The following is a 22,464-nucleotide window of genomic DNA, read 5'->3' as shown; positions in this document are numbered from 1 at the left end:
GATCAAATCACCATCTCGCAACTGATGGGAAAACTCTTGGTGGATGTGGCGCTGGCGGCTACTGGTGAAGGGAGTGGTGGCGAAAGAGGCTTTGGTGGTGGTGGTGGTGGAGATCGTGTTGGTGACGGGCACACCAGCGGGAGGGTGTAAGAGGGAACCCGCTATTTCCGAGTGCTCGTCGTCGCCGCCAAGCAGTGGTGGGATCCGAACCCACAATGTCCCGCTAAATTACGTGGCCCCACAGCCATTGTCCAGCATGGGGGGTGGGGGGGGGGGGGGTTGAGAGTGGGCCAGGGCCGGGGCAGGCTGACCACAGGCCCTGCCCTACACACCCTTCACCACACCATACCCTCACCATACCCCACCCAACCCACCCACAGGCCCTGCCCTACACATCATACCCTCACCATACACCACACCCTCACCACACCACACCCTCACCACACCCACCCACCGTCCCGGTCCTAACCCTCTCCCCCCTCCCCTCATACACCACCGCCCCCTGCCCTGCCCCCCCCCTCCTTCCCTCCTTCCCCCACCACACCAGCGCAAGGGCACACACACACACACACACACACCAGCGAACTACGCAACACCCACGGCAAACAACAATGGTCCCAGCTGTTCCAAGCGGCGGCCTCCTCCCCCGCCCCCCCACTACAACAACCTCCCCCTCCCCCCTTTCCCCCACACACACAGAGGCCCCAACCTCACATTTCCGCTGGGGGTTTGTGACCCGACACGACCCCCCCAAAAAAAAATTTTTCCTGAGCTTCGGTCACAGGTCTAGCATGCGTCAGACTGACACACACACACACACACACACACACACCTTACGCCCCCCCCCCCCACCACCCCAACACTTCTCGCTACAGACGCAGTTATAAAATTACATTACTATATATTATATTATATTATATTATATTATATCATATTATATATTCCGTGTGTTTTTTCGACACTATCATGATGCATTATCATACATATGCCGTCATCATGAACGACATTACGCTACGTTGAATTGTGATTCTATTACATTGAATCACATAATCATATTCCAATGCATAAAATTATGGCAAATGGTTATCATATACAATTAAATCATATGCCATATTAGGGTATATTAAAGATCACATTTTACTCTGTTACGCCATATTAGATTATATTACAGAATACATTACTCCGTTACGCCATATTATATTATATTACAGATTACATTACTCTCTTACGCCATATTTGGGTATTTTACAGATTACATTTTACTCTGTTAAACCATATTAGATTATATTACAGATTACATTTTACTGTTACGCCATATTAGATTATATAGAAGATTACATTACTCCATTACGCCATATTAGATTATATTACAGATTACATTACTCTCTTACGCCATATTTGGGTATTTTACAGATTACATCTTACTCTGTTACGCCATATTAGATTATATTACAGATAACATTACTGTGTTACGCCATATTAGGGTATATTACAGATTGCATTTTAGTTACGCCATATTAGATTACATTACAGATTACATTACTCTGTTACGCCATATTAGATTACATTAGATTACATTCCTCTGTTACGTCATATTAGATTGTATTAGATTACATTACTCTGTTACGCCATATTAGATTACATTACTCTTACGTCATATTAGATTATATTACAGATTACATTACTCTTACGTCATATTAGATTATATTAGATTACATTACTCTGTTATCCTATAATCATGTACCACATTGAGCTCTGGCCATATTCAGAGGACACACACACACTTACACTTCAGTCTTACTTTAGAAGTCGAACTCTTACTTTGAAAGTTGAACTTACTTTACTGGCCAGACTTTTACTTTACTGATTTGACTTACTTTACAGACCAGTCTCTTACTTTACAGGTCACTTTCACTTTACAGATTAGGATGACTCTTACTTTAGAGAGGAAATCCTTACTTTTAAGGTTATACTTACTTTATGAGGTCACACTATTACTTTACAGATTAGACCACTATTTCACAAGTCACTCTCACACTAGACCTCACACTTACTTTACATCTCACACTCTTAATAGTGAACTCGGATTGTCAACTCGGGCTCACACTTTTACTTTACAGCTCAAACTATGACGGGGCTCACTTTATAATAAACTCAAACTCTTACTTTACATATCAGACACTTACGTTATATCTCAGACTGTTGTTACTTTACAGTTCAGACTCTCACTTTATATATCAGATACTTTATAAACCAGACCCTTACTTTATAAACCAGACCCTTACTTTATAAACCAGACCCTTACTTTATATACCAGAACCTTACTTTATATACCAGACCCTTACTTTATATATCAGCTACTTACTTTATACATCAGATACTTTATATAGCAGACCCTTACTTTATATATCAAGACACTTACTTTACATATCAGATACTTTATATATCAGACACTTACTTTATATCTCACTTAAGAGCTCAGACTCCTATACTCTCTGAGTCAATCTTTTACCTTAGAAGTCAGAGCATCAATCCAGAGGTCAAAAATCTTGTTTTAACACTTGATCACTACGTTATATACTTTAAACTCTCAAAGTACAACACACTTGGTTCATGGGTCAAAGTGTTTCAGTCAGACGCCTGGCTGTAATTACACCTATGACCACAGCTCCCTCCCTCCCTTCCAGCACGACGAGTTTTCCAGCCAGGTCCAGCACCTCTGTTGGTCGAGTCAGTTGTCCACACGACACAAGGACAACTTGGTCGTCAGCAGTTAAAGTTTACAGAGCCCACGTAAACTGTTTACAGAGCCCGTGTAAGCTGTTTACAGAGCCCGTGTAAACTGTTTACAGAGCCCATGTAAACTGGTTACAGAGCCCACGTATAGTGTTTACAGAGCCCAGGTATAGTGTTTACAGCCCACGTATAGTGTTTACAGAGCCCACGTAAACTGGTTACAGAGCCCATGTAAACTGTTTACAGAGCCCACGTATAGTGTTTACAGAGCCCACGTATAGTGTTTACAGAGCCCACGTAAGTGTTTACAGGGCCCACGTAAACTGTTTACAGAGCCCACGTATAGTGTTTACAGAGCCCACGTAAACTGTTTACAGAGCCCACGTAAAGTTTACAGGGTCCACGTAAACTGTTTACAAGGGTCCATTTAAAGTGTTTACAGAGCCCACGTATAGTGTCTACAGGGCCCACGTAAACTGTTTACAGAGCCCACGTAAACTGTTTACTCCCCATAAGACATCGTGGTAGGAAGAGCTGCTGGGTGGACCAGGTGTGTGCGTGTGTGTGTGTGTGTTTGGGGGGGGGGGGTAGGACGGGAGTTTACCTAGGTAAACGGGGTACTATCAATGGATGATACAGAATAATGTATCATACAGGACAATACATAACATAGTCAATAATATGTTACTGTCCCATAATACATTCTCTCTCTCTCTCTCTCTCTCTCTCTCTCTCTCTCTCTCTCTCTCTCTCTCTCTCTCTCTCCACACACACACGCCTGAAGGACCTGCAACTTACCTGAATAGGTTTTGAGCTGATGTCGTCACACGTACGGGGTGTTGGCAGCAGTCAAGGTGACTGCGTCTGGCCACGAACACACCTGTAAATGATGAAGACAGAAATGAAATCTTGTCAAAATACACGATGGCTCATATGATATACAATACTTGTATAAAAAAAAAAAAGACGGGAGAAAAATAAAGAGAATCAGAGTGGACGTTTCAACCTGTGTCTGTAACTCTCTACATAATCCCTTTTAAAGTCCATATAATCCCTTTCAGTCTATATAATCCCTTTTAAAGTCCGTATAATCCCTTTTACTCTATAGAATCCTTTTAAAGTCTATATAATCCCTTTCAGTCTATATAATCCCTTTTAAAGTCCGTATAATCCCTTTCACTCTATAGAATCCTTTTAAAGTCCATATAATCCCTTTCAGTCTATATAATCCCTTTTAAAGTCCGTATAATCCCTTTCACTCTATAGAATCCTTTTAAAGTCTATATAATCCCTTTCAGTCTATATAATCCCTTTTAAAGTCCATACAATCCCTTTCAGTCGATAAAATCCCTTTTAAAGTACATATAATCCCTTTCAGTCTAGATGATCCCTTTTAAAATCTACATAATCCCTTTCAGTCTATATAATCCCTTTTAAAGTCCATATAATCCCTTTCAGTCTATATAATCCTTTTTAAAGTACGTATAATCCCTTTCACTCTATATAATCCTTTTAAAGTCTAAATAATTCCTTTGTCTAAATAATCCCTTTCAAATTCTATATAATCCCTTTGAGTCTATAGAATCCCTTTCAGTCTATATAATCCCTTTTCAAATATATATAATCCCTTTTAAAGTCTATATAATTCTTTTTTAAGCCTATGTAATCCCTTTTAAGTCTATATAACCCCTTTGTCTATAATCTCCTTTAAATTCTATATAATCCCTTTAAAAGTCCATATAATCCTTTTCAAAGTCTTTATAATCCCTTTTAAAGTCTATATAATCCCTTTTAAAGTCAATATAATCCCTCTTAGCGAGCAAACACTGGTGCTGTATGCTCTATACTTTTCTAAACCTTTCATGAACTGGTCCATATGTTTCCTCGATTGCTTCACCTCTAACCGCTCCGCTCAATGCCCTGTGTGTGTGTGTGTGTGTGTGTGTGTGTGTGTGTGTGTTTTGCCCAAGCTCCGGCCGCGGAGGAAGCTGTAATTAACATGTAAACAATCAAGGGGCCTCTCGCCTACTCCTGTATTACACCCCGAGCACTCGACCTGTAGCACACACACACACACGTATGTAAACACAGCGGACGACGGATCTCCCCCCACGTCTGCGGCAGCGGGACCAAAGGGCGTCGCAAGATGGACAAAGGTTCCCTCACCCCCACGTCTGCAGCAGCGGGACCAAAGGGCGTCGCAAGATGGACAAAGCCTCCCCCACCCCCACGTCTGCGGCAGCAAGACCAAAGGGCGTCGCAAGATGGACACAGCCTCCCCCACCCCCACGTCTGCAGCAGCGGGACCAAAGGGCGTCGCAAGATGGACACATCTTCCCCAGCAGGAGTGAGGAACGTTCATCTGTTGTACCTCTTCCCTCCTCCTCCTCCTCCCAGTGCGTGGCGGCGTGCGGGGCGGGCGGGCGTCCACGCTGGGACCAGCAACCATCACCCAACGCCATAGGCATCAAATGATACTACTTACGAGATGACATATTGAAATTACATCTCCCCACAACGACGACAAATGACAGAGTGGAGGAGGAGGAGGGGACGACACGGTAGGCGGAGGGAGGGACGACCAGATGATCAGGGTCAGGGAGGAGTGGAGGGAACGGCCGGTGGTTAGTTGGACCGCTACCACCACACCACACCACAGCGCCGCCAGCACCAGCAGGTATGTATATATAACTCATGATGGCGACGCGAAGCACTGAGGATGTACGGACGAGAGAGAGAGAGAGAGAGAGAGAGAGAGAGAGAGAGAGAGAGAGAGAGAGAGGAGACGTGTGTGTGTGTGTCTATGCCTCTGTATACATACGAGTTCAATACCTGTGTGGGCCGAAGCCTCTCACAGACCCTACGTTTTCTATCAGGCCATCATCATCATCATCATCATCATCTGATCACCTCCTGAGTTTACGTCATCGTGCGCGGGCCTCTGTACACGCTCACGCTGCTCCACCACTCCTCCTCCTGCACCTCCTCCTCCAGCAGCGCCTCCTGCAGGACCCTCGTGTTCCTCCTACACACCACCCTCCCTCCCTCCCTCCTTCATCTTCTTGTCACTCCGCCTGGCGTCGCCCAGGTCATGTACTTCACCCGCCCTGGTTTTAAGGACCTGCAGATGTACCAACACTTGTCAAAATGCATTTAGAAATTTAGACATTTGACACGGTCCTTCCCAACGTCTCTCACACCCCCTCCCTCACCTACTCCTCTCTCTCGGCCCTCCCCCCCTTTATACCCCTCTTCCTTCCTTCCTTCCTCCTCCCCCATGTGGACAAGGCTACTCCTCTCCCCTCCTTATACTCCCTCCCTATTCCTCCTCCAGGTGGACAAGGCTACTCCTCTCCCCTCCTTATACTCCCTCCCTCTTCCTCCTCCAGGTGGACAAGGCTACTCCTCTCCCTCCTTATACTCCCTCCCTCCTCCTCCCCCAGGTGGACAAGACTACTCCTCTCCCTCCTTATACTCCCTCCCTCTTCCTCCCACAGGTGGACAAGGCTACTCCTCTCCCCTCTTTATACTCCCTCCCTCTTCCTCCCCCAGGTGGACAAGGCTACTCCTCTCCCCTCCTTATACTCCCTCCCTCTAGGTGGACAAGGCTACTCCTCTCTCCCTCCTTATACTCCCTCCCTCTTCCTCCCCCAGGTGGACAAGACTACTCCTCTCCCTCCTTATACTCCCTCCCTGTAGGTGGGCAAGGCTACTCCTCTCCCTCCTTTATACTCCCTCCCTCCTCCTCCTCCAGGTGGACAAGACTACTCCTCTCCCTCCTTATACTCCCTCCCTCTAGGTGGACAAGGCTACTCCTCTCCCTCCTTTATACTCCCTCCCTCTTCCTCCCCCAGGTGGACAAGACTACTCCTCTCCCTCCTTATACTCCCTCCCTCTAGGTGGACAAGGCTACTCCTCTCCCTCCTTTATACTCCCTCCCTCTTCCTCCCCCAGGTGGACAAGGCTACTCCTCTCCCTCCTTTATACTCCCTCCCCCAGGTGGACAAGACTACTCCTCTCCCTCCTTATACTCCCTCCCTCTAGGTGGACAAGGCTACGCCTCTCCCTCCTTATACTCCCTCCCTCCAGGTGGACAAGACTACTCCTCTCCCTCCTTATACTCCCTCCCTCTAGGTGGGCAAGGCTACACCTCTCCCTCCGTGTGTGTGTGTGTGTGTGTGTGTGTGTGTGTGTGTGTGGGGCTGGTCAGTGGGCGGGACTGCAATATCTTGTCTCAATATTTACTTAACAATAATTCCAAGTGTACACAAGCCACTGTTCCACTGATTCCAGCAGTCCCCTCCCTTACAGCCCTAGCCCAGCCCCCACCCACCTCAGCCCTACCCAGCCCTACACACCTGCCTCTCCCCCCCCCTCCTGGTCCACACACACACACACACACACACACACACACACACACAGACGCGCGTGTGTGTTTCATTAATCAACATCACTCTATAAACCTGGTCTACATATGCCCCCTCCTTCCTTCCCCTGCTTTGTCGTCTGCTTGCCTCCACCTGCTGCGTCTGCTGCTGCCGCCTCCACCTGCTGTGTTCACATGCAGGCAGGTCTCTCTCTCTCTCTCTCTCTCTCTCTCTCTCTCTCTCTCTCTCTCTCTCTCTCTCTCTCTCTCTATTGTCTCATCCCTTGCCTCCCCCTCATCATCTTCCTCTCCGTTGTCTATTTTATTCTCTGCTCTTCAATATTCTTTCCCGACCCCCTCCCTGCCTCTCTCTCTCTCTCTCTCTCTCTCTCTCTCTCTCTCTCTCTCTCTCTCTCTCTCTCTCTCTCCTCCTCCTCCTCCCTCCACCTCTCCTTCTTCCCCCCCTTCTCCTCCTCCTCCTCCTCCTCCCCTTCTTTTCCCGTCCTCCTCCTCCTACTCCTCTTCCTCCATTTTCCTTCCGTCTATTGACATCCATCCTCCACCATTTTGCCCTCCCTCCTCGCCATATCCTCCCCACCTCCCTCCTCCTCCTCCTCCTCCTCCTCCTCCTCCTCCTCCTCCTCCCGCCCCTACTGCTGGCTGGGGGTTCCTCGTGTTCTTGTTCCTGTTGCTTGTTGTATTTTCTGTGGACTCTGGTGGTGGTGTATGGTGGCAGCGGGGGTCCACACCTGCTACCCCTCTTGATACACACACACACACACACACACACACACACACACACACACACACACCACAGACACACACACCACAGACACACACACACACACACACACACACACACACAGACAGACACACACCAAACACACACACACACACACACACACACACACACACACACACACACACACACACACACACACCAGACACATACACACCACAGACACACACCACACACACACACACACACCACAGACACACACAAACAGACACACCACAGACACACACACACACACACACACCAGACACACACACACACAAACCCCACACACACACACGCACACACACACACACACACACAGAACCCAGGTACATGTAAGCAATGACGACGGATCACAGAGAGAAAAAAATGGCCTCACTAGGACTAAGGTCTTATAGCAGGTACCCAGCTGGAGGAATGTGTGTCTTACAAACACTTGGGAGTCGACATTGCTGTCCCTAACCTGTCGGCCAGACCCATCTTTAAAAGAGACTGTGTAGTTAAAGTAGATAAACTGTCTCTGATCGCAACACCTCTAAATCCACCCAAGGAACACTTCTAAATCCGGAACACTCCTAAATCCGCCCCTAGAACATCTCTAAATCCGCCCCTAGAACATTCTAAATCCGCCCCTGGAACACCTCTAAATCCTCCCCTGCAACACATGTAAATCCACCCCAGGAACACTTGTAAATCCTCCCCAGGAACACTTATAAATCCTCCCCTGGAACACTTGTAAATCCTCCCCAGGAACACTTGTAAATCCTCCCCTGGAACACCTCTAAATCCTCCCCTGCAACACATGTAAATCCACCCCAGGAACACTTGTAAATCCGCCCCAGGAACACTTATAAATCCTCCCCTGGAACACATGTAAATCCCCCCTGGAACACATGTAAATCCTCCCCTGGAACACATGTAAATCCCCCCTGGAACACTTGTAAACCCTTCCCTGGAACACATATATAAATAAATCCCCAAGATCTCCTGCCATATCCAGGCCTGGAGGTACACACCCCAGCTCGTGTAGTTCTGGAAATGCCATCTGGGAACTGCCAAAACACGTCTGTGGAGTTGCGTCAAAGCCAACCTTTGGACCATCCGTTTCACCTGCTTTCCAATCGTTATAAAGATCATTTTCCCTCTTCTATTGGTATTACTTTGGTTTTTGCACCCGAAAGCTGGCTGCCTGTGTGCCCCCCACCACTAGCTAGACCACGCAATACTCAGCAAGATGCTGCTGCGTCACATGATTACTGTGTGGTCATCGGCAACTCAAGGGTGGGCCGTTTTGATAACTGTTTCTCTCCCTACACCTCGAAGCTTTGGAACTCGCTACTTCCTCACATCTTTCCCAATAACTATTATGACCAGGCACATTTCACAAGACAGGTTTTTCCACTTTCTCCAAAATTCGTAAATACTTTCCCTTGTCTTTTCTTTTTTCCCGTTTCATAATTCTCTCTATATTGCAATTAATGCCCGGCCTTGACGTGGCCTTTTGTCTGTGACTGGAGCCTTCAACATGAAAAAAATCCCTCCCTGTTTACTTCCCACTCGTTCCATCCCTCCGTTTATTTTCCCACTCGTCCCATCCCTCCCTGTTTACTTCCCACTCGTCCCATCCCTCCCTGTTTACTTCCCACTCGTCCTTTCCCTCCCTGTTTACTTCCCAATCCTTCCATCCCTCCCTGTTTACTTCCCACTCGTCCTATCCCTCCCTGTTTACTTCCCACTCGTCCTATCCCTCCCTGTTTACTTCCCACTCGTCCTATCCCTCCCTGCTTACTTCCCACTCGTCCCATCCCTCCCTGTCTACTTCCCACTCGTCCCATCCCTCTCTGTTTACTTCCCACTCGTCCCATCCCTCCCTGTTTACTTCCCACTCCTTCCACCCCTCCCTGTTTACTTCCCACTCGTCCCATCCCTCCCTGTTTACTTCCCACTCGTCCCATCCCTCCCTGTTTACTTCCCACTCGTCCCATCCCTCCCTGTTTACTTCCCACTCGTCCTTTCCCTCCCTGTTTACTTCCCAATCCTTCCATCCCTCCCTGTTTACTTCCCACTCGTCCTATCCCTCCCTGTTTACTTCCCACTCGTCCTATCCCTCCCTGTTTACTTCCCACTCGTCCTATCCCTCCCTGCTTACTTCCCACTCGTCCCATCCCTCCCTGTCTACTTCCCACTCGTCCCATCCCTCTCTGTTTACTTCCCACTCGTCCCATCCCTCCCTGTTTACTTCCCACTCCTTCCACCCCTCCCTGTTTACTTCCCACTCGTCCCATCCCTCCCTGTTTACTTCCCACTCGTCCCATCCCTCCCTGTTTACTTTCCACTCGTCCCATCCCTCCCTGTTTACTTTCCACTCCTTCCACCCCTCCCTGTTTACCACTGGCTGGATCCGCCAGGCTTGCCCCATAGCTCGGGGACCCCGGACGCCATCTTGCTCGCTCCTTGGCATCAGAAGGTCCGGTTGTTTACTGCTGTTGAATAAATAAATGAATAAATAAATACAGTGCAGCAACGTCTCCTGGATGAGGTTGTTTAGTATTCCTGGAACTCTTGATGAAGGGAAACGCAAGTGGGAGTGCAATATGGTCACTCTTGTTTACGTGGGGTTTACATAGTTTACACACACACACACACACACACACATACACACACACACAGACACACACACACACACACAGGCCCTGTCTATATGAACGCCACTACATATACACCCCAGAATACGTACACCACTAACATATACACCCCAGACATACGTACACCACGAACATATACACCCCAGACATACGAACACCGCCATATTTCCACCTATGGCCATTCGTATCGTCATTCCTCGTACCCAAACTCTTTCGTGTCCTTGTGTATTCGTACCCTCATCCATTCGTGACCGTGCGTATACGCGCACTCCTGTGCGTTCGTGTTCATCCATGCGTTCATCCTCACCCCCCCACCCTCCTCCGTCAGTGTCCAGTCCTACCCATACACGTTCCCCTTCACTGGTCCACACCCCCCTGGCCACTGGCCCACACCCTCTTGGCCACACGGGCTCACGCCCTCCTACCTACGTTGGCCCACTCCCTCCTGGCCACACAGGACCACGCCCACGCCCCTCCTGGCCACACTGAACCATGCCCACGCCTGTCCTGGCCACACTGAACCACGCCCACGCCCCTCCTGGCCACACTGAACCACGCCCACACCTCTCCTGACCACAATGGACCACGTCCACATCTCTCCTGGCCACAGTGGACCACGCCCACGCCTGTCCTGGCCACACTAGACCACGCCCACGCCTCTCCTGGCCACACTAGACCACGCCCACACCTCTCCTGACCACAGTGGACCACGCCCACGCCTCTCCTGGCCACACTGGACCACGCCCACACGCCCCTCGGACACCGCTCGCCAACCAGCCCTCAAGCCTTAGGTTGGAGGGATGGGGGTAGGGCGTGGTGCCCCCCCCCCCCCTCCTTCTCTCTCTTCACCTGAACAACAAAAAAATATGGGATTCAAGTTTGGAGTGAAAAATACGAGTCTCGTGTGTGTGTGTGTGTGTGTGTGTGTGTGTGTGTGTGTGTGTCGGGGGGGAAGAGAGAGGTAAGCCACGGGTGGACCTAACGTCGTCTATTCGGCCGGGATAGCATTCCCAGATGAGCGTAAAGGGGCCGGTCGTCCGTTGGGCCCCACCGTCCACACGCGGGGCCCCAAAAATTAGGCTGGTTAATTCTTGTTTTGATAAAGACCATTGAGTGCTCGGGCCATTATCTCCGCCCGCGCGGACCACCGGCCTCACCCGCCGCCACTCATAACGCTCACGGACCTATTAAGACCCTGGGCGAAAGTGGACTCTGGGCGTAGCGTGGGATAACTGCGTTTTTGTCCTCGACTCACCGAGGTATGATACTCCAAAGTCCAGCTCCTCCCCGCCCGCCCGCCCAGCGCCGCCCAGCACCCACCCACCCTCCGCCCAGCACCGCCCAGCACCCACCGGACACCCACCCACCCACCTTCAGGATCTACTACCTTCTGCAGGAGGACATGTGCCCGGCCCCCGCTTGCTGACGGGGCTCTTCTAAGACGCTCTTCCCCTCCCCCTCCCGCGCGCCCGCGGGTCTCCGTCGTCAGGTGAGAGGGCGCGGGCGACGCCATCGCGTCTCCTCCTTCCTTCCTTCCTCCTGACGTCCGTCGGTCGGTCGGAGCGTCGCGTCGTCGGCGTCGCTCGCTAAGCATCGTACATCAGGGGCTGGACGGTGGGTATGGAGGGAGGGAAAGAAGGGAGGAGGAGGGAGGGAGGCGGGGCGACACACACACACACACACAGGCCGGAACATTTTTATCTCTGTTGTGAATGTGTTCATAATGCCGGGAATATTCCTCTTTGTTGCCCCCGCGGACCACAACCACCGCTTGGGGGGGGGGGGGGGGGGAAGGTGGGTTCGTTGGGTTAGGGGGGAGGCGGCGCGCGGGGGGCGGGCGGGACGGGCGGGCGGGGAGAGAGACAGAGAGAGGCTTAGGGGCCCAGGCAGGAGCCCGCCCCAGCCCCCCCCATCAACAAGGCAAGAGGAAGCCGGAAACCAGGGAACCTCCACGGTGGAGGCCAGCCCCCCCCCCCTTCCCCCCCCCCCCCCCCGGTGGGTCAATGTGAGACGGGAGACGGTAAGCTAAAGGGGGAGAGGACAGGAGAAGGGGGGGGGGTACACTGTAGCCACGGGACAGGTAGACAGGCTAAGAACCAGCGATCAGGAACAGACGCAGGGTTGGGGGGGGGGGGGAGTGGTTAGACAGGACTGAAGCCAAAGAAAACGGAAAATCAAGGAACACAGAACCTAGGAATGGACCAAGGGGACAAAGACAGAGAACCAGGGGAATGGACCAAAGGGACAGGGCCAGAGAACCTGGGGAATGGACCAAAGGGACAGGGCCAGAGAACCAGGGGAATGGACCAAAGGGACAGGGCCAGAGATCCAGGGGAATGGACTAAAGGAACAGGGCCAGGGAACCAGGGGAATGGACTAAAGGACAAGGACAGAGAACCAGTGGAATGGACCGAAGGGACAGGGCCAGAGAAACAGGGGAATGGACTAAAGGACAAGGACAGAGAACCAGTGGAATGGACCGAAGGGACAGGGCCAGAGAAACAGGGGAATGGACTAAAGGACAAGGACAGAGAACCAGTGGAATGGACCGAAGGGACAGGGCCAGAGAAACAGGGGAATGGACTAAAGGACAAGGACAGAGAACCAGGGGAATGGACCAAAGGGACAGGGCCAGAGAAACAGGGGAATGGACTAAAGGACAGGGACAGAGAACCAGGGGAATGGACCAAGGGGACAAAGACAGAGAACCAGGGGAATGGACCAAAGGGACAGGGCCAGAGAACCAGGGGAATGGACTAAGGGACAGGGACAGAGAATCGGAAATATGGACCATGAGACAGGGACAGAGAACAAGGGAAAAGGTCTAAAGAGCAAGAACAGAGAACCAGGAGAGTGGCCCAAAAGACAGGGACAGAGAGCCAGGGGAATGGACCGAAGGAACAGGGGAAAGAGGAGGAGGAGAATAGACCAAGGGAAGACAGTACAGGAGACCACAACGGACCAGACCAGTAGATATAACGTTACAGAGACCAGGAGTATATATGTACCAGCAAAGATACAACGTAACTGAGACCAGGAGTATATATGTACCAGTAAAGATACAACGTAACTGAGACCAGGAGTATATATGTACCAGTAAAGATACAACGTAACTGAGACCAGGAGTATATATGTACCAGTAAAGATACAACGTAACTGAGACCAGTATAGAGGCGAGAGGCCATAATAATAATAATAATAATAATAATAATAATAATAATAATAATAATAATAATAATAGCAATAATGATAAATAATTTTACTACTACTACTAATAATAATAACAACAACAACAATAATAATGATAATAATTATAATAATTATAATAATAATTATAATAATAATAATGATACATGCTTTCCTTAAGCCATATCATAATTCTTATTATTATTATCATTATCATTATTATTATTATTATTATTATTATCATTATTATTATTATTACTGAAAACAACTTCAGAGGGCAATTATTTTGATGCCAAAGATGGAAAAGTTTAGATGGAAGAATGACCTCCACATCCAGTAAACTCCTGCTGTACCGTTTCAACTTCACTGGTCCACAATCCTGGTCCATGTACCGTCACATCCTCACTGGGCCCGTATCCCTGGTCCCCTGTGCCATACTACCTTTAACAGTCTACACGTGAACTTTACATAGTGGGGAGGGCTGTGTACATCAGCGAAAATGTCACTGAGGCTAAAGACGAAAAACCTTTTCCAAAAAAAATTTTAAAAATCGTAAGACATCCAAAGCAAATACATTCTAGGTTAGCCAAAGTCAACTAAGCTTAAAATAGATTAAATAACTAGGTTAGACAGTGCCAACCCAGCCTAGAATAAATGAAGTTAGGTTAGATTAGATTAGGTTACGGGTTCGGTTACGTTTGGTTAGTTCGATTAGGATAGAATTGGTTTAGGATAGGTTAGGTGAGCTTTTCAGTTAGGTTAAGGTTAGATTAAGTTAGGTAAAAATAGGTTAGGTTAGGTTAGGTGAGCTTTTCAGTAAGGTTAAGGTTAGGTTAGGTTAAGTTAGGTAAAGTTAGGTTGAAGTTTGGTTATGATAGGATTGGTTAGATGAGGTTTGAGTTAGGATAGGTTAAGTGAGCTTTTCAGTTAGGTTAAGGTTAGATTAGGTTAAGTTAGGTAAGGTTAGGTTAAGATTGGTTATGATAGGATTGGTTAGGTGAGGTTTTGAGTTAGGTTAGGTCAAAGGTTAGATTAAGTTTGATTAGGCTAGGACTGGTTAGGATAGGTTAGGTAATGAATGCTTTTGAGTTAGGCTACGTTAAGTTACATTTGATTTGAGGTGAACAGGTCGAAAAAAATAACAGGGCAATACGTCGTTGTGTCGTTGTTACGTCCCCTGAATCTCCTCCGTCACTCTCGTAATGTTACGTCATCCAATCGAAAATGACTGACAATTAGGTCGTAGTTATGACCCACCCAGAGCTCCCGTCGTAAAACCTAACGAAATTGATGTGATTCCGTCGTTCATATTTCTCTTAAGTCATACACGACGCTTGGTGAAGCATCTTTTTTATTATTATTAAATGACGTAACAAGTGCAAAGCGAATAACTGCAAAATAATACTCGAAATACGACAGGACAACACAACCCATCGGTGCAAAATGCCATTTTTACTAACGCCATTTTCTCTACCACAAAATATTAGAACCAGGACAAATGTAGTACCAATTCATTAATCAAATACTATACACATAAAATAGCCAATTCATTACTCAAATATTATTCACATAAACAAGGTACGAACCCCTTAAATTGTCTGCTGGGTTTGAATTTCTCAGTCTAGATACACACACACACACACACACACACACAGGGCGGCTGACCTGGGCCAAACTCTTTTCAAAAGTCTGATTTTTCGAACTAAAGTTCGGTATCATCATTCTATTTCTCCCGACAGGGATTACAATCCCTTTATTAATCATTGCAGCAACTACTCTCTGGTGTAAAAGTCAATGTCTACCACCAGTTTGGCGAATTTAGGTAAATATTTACAATAATGTTGATAATATTTTTAGACTCGCGCGTCCTGTCCCCTTGTTAAGCTAAGATGGCGTCACGAATACATGAGTGGAGGAGCGTTTTTTTGGGGGGGGGGAATGATCCATGCTTGGATTCTCCTCTTGTTCATACGTTTAGAAAGTGATACTACATGAGGGGAGGATTTCCCAAGGACTCCCTCCGTCCCTTGTAGCCAGTACGACACGCAGGATATAAATGGGTGTTCTTTCTCCCATATCCCCAGGGGATGATAATAATAATAATAATAATAATAATAATAATAATAATAATAATAATAATGATAATAATAATAATAATAATAATCGTAGCACAGCAGCAGCAGAGGATCCCAAGTGTCACCAGAATGTCCGAAAAATCACACGTGAAAATGGATTCATTTCGGCAACTTACAAATTCCAGTCTCGTGACACTCGCGTTTTCTATGAGAAAAATCCGAGACTCGGGTTGAATTCGCCTTCCTCCTCCGCCGGATCCCTCCCTCCCGCCCCGGGTTTAATAATGGAAAGACTAAATATATAAATAAATAAATAAAAAAACAAACTCATTTCGCCTCAACAGTGGTTTAGGAATTTACACAATTATTTTTTTTTCTTCTTTCTATAGACGAAGAGGAGTTAAAAATGGTTAGGGCTACTTGTGTCCTTAAGGGCCCTGGTCGCTGAATACATACTCAAGCCTTTGTCATCTGGTGGCTCAGTCCTGGTGAAGAAACATCATCTGGTGCTCAGTCCTGGTGAAGAAACATGTCATACAAACATTGTTGTCTTCAGCAACTAATGGTTGAACTAGTTAATATCATTCTATATTATTATGGGCCTTTATTTGTCATATATATATATATATATATATATATATATATATATATATATATATATATATATATATATATATTTCTTTTCTTTTATACTATTCGCCATTTCCCGCGTTAGCGAGGTAGCGTTAAGAACAGAGGACTAGGCCTTTGAGGGAATATCCTCACCTGGCCCCCGTCTCTGTTCCTTCTTTTGGAAAAGAAAAAAAAAAATGAGGGGAGGATTTCCAGCCACTCGCTCCCTTCCCTTTTAGTCGCCTACGACACGCAGGGAATACGCGGGAAGTATTCTTTCTCCCGCGTTAGCGAGGTAGCGCAAGGAAACAGACGAAAGAATGGCCCAACCTACCCACATACACATGTATATACATAAATGCCCACACATGCACATATACATAACTATACATTTCAACGTATACATACATATACATGCACAGACATATATACACATGTACATATCCATACATGCTGCCTTCATTCAATCCCATCGCCACCCCACCGCACACACACACACACACACACACATATATATATATATATATATATATATATATATATATATATATATATATATATATATATATATATATATATATATATATATATATATACTAGCCTGAACCAAGTACCCATTTCATCAACCAACCCTTAAGGATGGGTGAACAGCTGGGTTGACTGTGGACCAACTACCGCAACCAGAATTCGAACCTACACCTCCGACCCTAGGCGCCCCCCGCCCCTGATTGCGTCACGGTCGGGAACGCTGACCACTCCACCACAGAGGACCCATCAGCACTGATGTAATCTTCCTCCTCGATCATCTACACAGGTCAAGGGTCTAATCACCATGGCTCCCCCTGCAACCTTCAGCCATATATCGGTCGACCTCAAACCGTCGTTGCTACTTCAAGTCGCAAGCTGCTTGAGGGGCCCAACGTGGTCAGCATTCCTACCCTCCAGTGTGGTTCCAGAAGACGAGGAGGCCTGTGACCAATCAAACTATTTCTCTTCCCAGATAACAACACCGTATTACCACCTCACATGAATTCCCGAAGACATTTTTCGGTCGGGGAGTGATCGTGGTGTTCGATTTTTCGCCCCGGGGGAAGGGATGGATGTGGGAGGGGAATGGGTCTACTGGTTACCCTACGTGTCACATGGAACAACGATCGTGGGTAACTACCGTGTCGCTGGTACGAGTCGTTAACTGTACGATGCTAACAAGGAGACACGGCGAGGAGGGGGAATTGTTGATCAAAGGTGTGTGCGTGTGTGTGACCCTGCTCCTTAACGAAGCGCCGGTCCACAAGGCCCGTATGGCACACACACCTGCTGGTGTGTCGTGCCTGTGTTGATTTCCAGCAACATGGCCGCCCTCCCTCCTCCTCCTCCTCACCCCCTTCCGCTAGGTCCCTCCTGCTGCCTGCCTGGTCGCCATTGCTCGGAGAAGGAGGAGGAGGAGGAGGAGGAGGAGGAAGAAGAGGAGGAGGAGGAGGAGGAGGAGGAAGAGACAACATACGGGGCCACGCTGGAGGTGTTGGCTTGACCACCAAAGCACCAGCAACGTTAAGGAAGAGGGACCAATTCCACGTATATACGTTTACGTCATCCTAGATCATACAGAAGAATTCAAACAAAAACATTAGACATCTCAACTTTATCTAAGACCTCTGTAAAATTCCTATCTGTCCTCGTCTACTAAATGCACCGTAATCAAATCCAAGACAACACTCTTTTTATTTTAAAGTTTCAAAGTTCATAAAATAAAGAAATAAAATATTCAAATAGGATAAGTTAATCTGTGAAAGATAAATCTTAAAAGGCGAGTGTCGAGTAGGGCGACAAAATGGCCATCTGTCTCATCCATGATGGTGACGTCATGCATGTCAACAAACATGGGGGGGTCCCGAGCGAGAGATCCCGCAAGGTGGGCCACATTCCTCCACTGGTCCCCCATTTTCTTGCCCTGTTTAGCTATTCTCGACGTAGTAAAAAAAAAAAAAAAAAAAAGGCCATGACGTTATCTACACAGGTCCGGAGATGTGGCAGAACAATTTTTGTCGGAACGGAAAAAGAAATTAAACTCGTTTTCTATCATCCCATCCTTACGTGATCCGTCGATACTGAAAAAAAATTTTTAATGAATCTCTCCTCTTTATCTATGCCTTTTTTTTAATTACTGATAATGATAAACAATTTACAATCACGGTAAAGTATTTGACATCACACACACAACGCCGATACGGACGTGAGGTGTGTGTGTGTGTGTGTATACAAGATAATGCTGTTCTCTTGTTAGAAAACGTAACTTGCCCTACCTTTCCTTTATCTCTCCCTTATCTTCCTCTCTAATGACCCGACCAACGCCACGACCAACACTAAACCTTATCATAACAAAGACGGAAAAAAAATAAAAATAAATAGATAAATAAAATGTGATTTTGGGTTACGGGAAAAAAGAATAAATTAAAGATACATGGGTGTTTATGAGCCTGTTCGAACTCATCCCCATTCATCAAACCAGTGAGGTTTAATTAAGTCCTAATATCACCCCCCCAGCAGATGATGGGGGGGGGGTGTGGGGTGTGGAGGAGGAGGGGGGAGGAAGGAAAGGGGGTGTGTGGGGTGTGTGTGGGGCGGTGACGACAACGGGGACGGCTTCCACGCGTACGATAACCATCCTTGAGGTGGGGTGAGGGGTGAGGGGTGAGGGGGGTGAGGGGTGGGGAATGAGAGTGGAAGTCAAAACACGACGCGCCTATCATCGCTCTCCATCGTGGACGGCCCGATAAGAGCGCTACCCCCCCCTCTCACCCTCACTCCGCTCCCCACCCACCCCTACTCCCCAACCTACGTACCCCCCCCCTCCCCCCTACTCCCCTCCCCCTATTTAAGAGCGACTCCCAGACACACACACACGGGCCGGGCTAACAAGGGAAGACACTAGCCTTATCTGGGCCCGGGGTGGCCGCGAGACGGTGGGGGAGGATGTGTGGCGGTGGTGGGGAGATGAGGAGGATGAGGAGGAGGAGGAGGGTAGAGGGTGGGGAGGATGTGTTGTGGTGTATATGACGGGGTGAGGGTGGATGTATATGAGGTGGTGGGGAGATGAGGGGTGAGGGTGGAAGTATATGTGGTGGGGAGATGAGGGGTTAGGAAGTATATGTGGCGGGTAGATGAGGGGTGAGGGTGGAAGTATATGTGGTGGGGAGATGAGGGGTGAGAGTGGAAATATATGTGGCAGGGAGATGAGGGGTGAGGGTGGAAATATATATGGCGGGGAGATGAGGGGAGAGGGTGGAAATATACGTGGCGGGGAGATCAGGGGTTAGAGTGGAAGTATATGTGGTGGGGAGATGAGGGGTGAGGGTGGAAATATATGTGGTGGGGAGATCAGGGGTTAGAGTGGAAGTATATGTGGTGGGGAGATGAGGGAAGAGGGAGGAGGAAGATAGAGTTGGGGAGAAACTGGGAGGAGGAAAATGTGTGGCGGGGAGCTTAACGAATCATCACGTGCTGGACCGTCAACAGAGACAGGGAGATAACACCTGTCAACCACTCCTCGACCAGATGGTGCCACAGTCGACCAGCTGGTCGCCCTGCATGCTTCACAACGTCCTTATCCTCCCCTACCAGACACACACACACACACACACACACACACACACACACACACACACACACGTACATCTGTCTAATCTCGGTTTCTGGCCAACTGTCCTCGGCCATCATCCGTCCAGTCTTCTGTCTAAGGTGTGTCTTCTGTCCTGCTGTGTCTTCTTCAGCCACATAGATGGAGATAGGATGATAGAGCAGGAGGAGGGAAGGAAGGAGGGAGAGAGAGAGGGAGGGAGGGAGAGAGAGAGAGGGAGGGAGAGAGGGAGGGAGAGGGAGGGATAGAGAGAGAGGGAGGGAGAGAGAGGGGGAGGGAGAGAGAGGGAGGGAGAGAGAGGGAGAGAGAGAGAGGGAGAGTGAGGGAGGGAGAGGGAGAGAGTGAGGGAGAGGTGGATACAATGTAGAATCATTAGTTGGTAAGGGTCATCCACCGGCTGGGAAAAATCTGAGGGGGGGGGGGGGGGAAGTGAGTGAGTGAGAGAGAGAGAGAGAGAGAGAGAGAGAGAGAGAGAGAGAGAGAGAGAGAGAGAGAGAGAGAGAGAGAGAGAGAGAGAGAGAGAGAGAGAGAGAGAGAGAGAGAGAGAGAGAGAGAGGGCCAGGAGCCGGGCTCTCACACTGGGGGAAAAATGGTTCGAGTGAGGACAGGAGGGGCACTGGGGAAGAGGCATGGGGGCTGGGCGGGCACCGAGGGAGAGGCAAGGGCTGGGGCAGGGGGGGGGGGGGGGGAGTGGCGCGGGCAGGGCAGGGCATGGCATGGGGAGAGGCAAGTGGAGGAGGAAGGGGGGGGGGAGGCTGGGGCAGGGCACTGGGAGAAGACAGAGGGTGAGAGGCAAGGCCTGGATGAGAGGCATAAGCGGGGTGAGGCAAGGCCGAGGGGGAGAGGCAAGGGCAGGGGGGTAGGGGGAGAGAAGCAAAGGGCGAGGCGAGGAGCAAGGGCGGGGCGAGATCCAAGGGCGGGGCGAGAGGCGAGGGCGGGGCGAGAAGCGAGGCTGGGGCGAGATCCAAGGGCGGGGTGAGATCCAAGGGCGGGATGAGATTCAAGGGCGGGGTGAGAGGCAAGGCTGGGGCGAGATCCAAAGGCGGGGTGAGAGGCAAGGCTGGGGCGAGATCCAAGAGCGGGTCGAGAGGCAAGGCGGGGTGAGATCCAAGGGCGGGGCGAGAGGCAAGGCTGGGGTGAGAGGCAAGGGCGGGGTGAGAGGCAAGGGAAGGAAGACTCAAAGTCGGGGGAGATAAGCACGAGGGAGAGTACAGGGGAGGAGAGTGTAGGGGTGAGAGATAACAGAACACCTGTCTCGCTCGACATTATCTCTTGGTGTGTGTGTGTGTGTGTGTGTGTGTGTGTGTGTGTGTGTGTGTGTGTGTGTGTGGGTGGGTGTGTGTTTACATTCATCTGTCTCGATATACATAGAGGGAACATTTCGGTGATAGCGTGAGTGAAGAGTAAATGGCCAGGGATGGAGACACGATGGTAGAAGAGGAGGCTCCTCTCCCTCACACCCACCACTATAGATGGAGACAGCACAGCACAACAGCAGAAGGCTCCTCCCCCATCACCTACTGGGAAAACAGATTAACGAACACCCACCCACCCCATAAAACACACAGAGGACATACAGCCACGGACGTTCTATAGGAAAGTGGACAAAGTTTCTCTCCCCTGTTGTAATACAGTAGGGGGGAAGTCTGCAAGGTGGGAAGATTCGATAAATGAAGCTGTTAATAATTTGTGTTTCATAGTTAATTGATCAAAGGTGCGCACCTGCCCCTCTCTCTCTCAAACCCGTTGTTATCAGCAGATAACTAATTAAATAATTTATCCAGCCGTTGTTATCAGCAGATAATTAATTAAATAATTTATCCAGCCGTTGTTATCAGCAGATAATTAATTAAATAATTTATCCAGCCGTTGTTATCAGCAGATAATTAATCAAATAATTTATCCAGCCTTTGTTATCAGCAGATAACTAACTAAATCATTTATCCAGCCGTTGTTTAAAAACGCCCACGACCTTCGCGATCAAAATCGCCTGCGCGTTCATCATAATGTTCAAAGAGTTCTGTTCAAAGAGTAATGTTCAAAGAGTAATGTTCAAAGAGTAATGTTCAAAGAGTAATGTTCAAAGAGTTCTGTTCAAAGAGTAATGTTCAAAGAGTAATGTTCAAAGAGTAATGTTCAAAGAGTAATGTTCAAAGAGTAATGTTCAAAGAGTAATGTTCAAAGAGTAATGTTCAAAGAGTAATGTTCAAAGAGTAATGTTCAAAGAGTAATGTTCAAAGAGTAATGTTCAGAGTAATGTTCAAAGAGTAATGTTCAAAGAGTAATGTTCAAAGAGTTACGTTACGAAGATATCATTTTTTTTTCTGGTCGCTGAGCCTTCCCTCTGATGCGCATGAGGAGTGAGGGAGGGTAATGAGGAGGAGGAGGAGGAGGAGTATGAGTGGGTAATGAGGAAGGCAAAATAAACG

The 22,464-nt window shown here is 48.4% G+C and overlaps 1 protein-coding gene across 2 annotated transcripts in view; it reads right to left on the bottom strand.

Annotated features, from left to right (window-relative positions):
• The window catches only part of LOC139751483 (protein Wnt-2b-like), a 197,524-nt gene that overhangs the window by 131,088 nt on the left and 43,972 nt on the right, over nucleotides 1-22,464 (bottom strand). Inside the window, exons 1-2 of one of the 2 annotated variants that reach the window (XM_071666936.1) lie at nucleotides 16,243-16,291; nucleotides 3,535-3,616 (exon numbers count right to left, since the gene is read on the bottom strand). The gene's annotated coding sequence lies outside the window, so the exon portion shown is untranslated. Of the gene's footprint in view, nucleotides 1-3,534; nucleotides 3,617-16,242; nucleotides 16,292-22,464 lie in introns of those variants that run through there. The other variant, XM_071666935.1, reaches the window with a different exon arrangement.

Source organism: Panulirus ornatus, chromosome 11 (assembly GCF_036320965.1).
Source record: "Panulirus ornatus isolate Po-2019 chromosome 11, ASM3632096v1, whole genome shotgun sequence".
NCBI classification, from domain to species: domain Eukaryota; kingdom Metazoa; phylum Arthropoda; class Malacostraca; order Decapoda; family Palinuridae; genus Panulirus; species Panulirus ornatus.
Note: the sequence above shows the minus strand (reverse complement) of the source record. Positions and strands in the feature narration are given on the sequence as shown.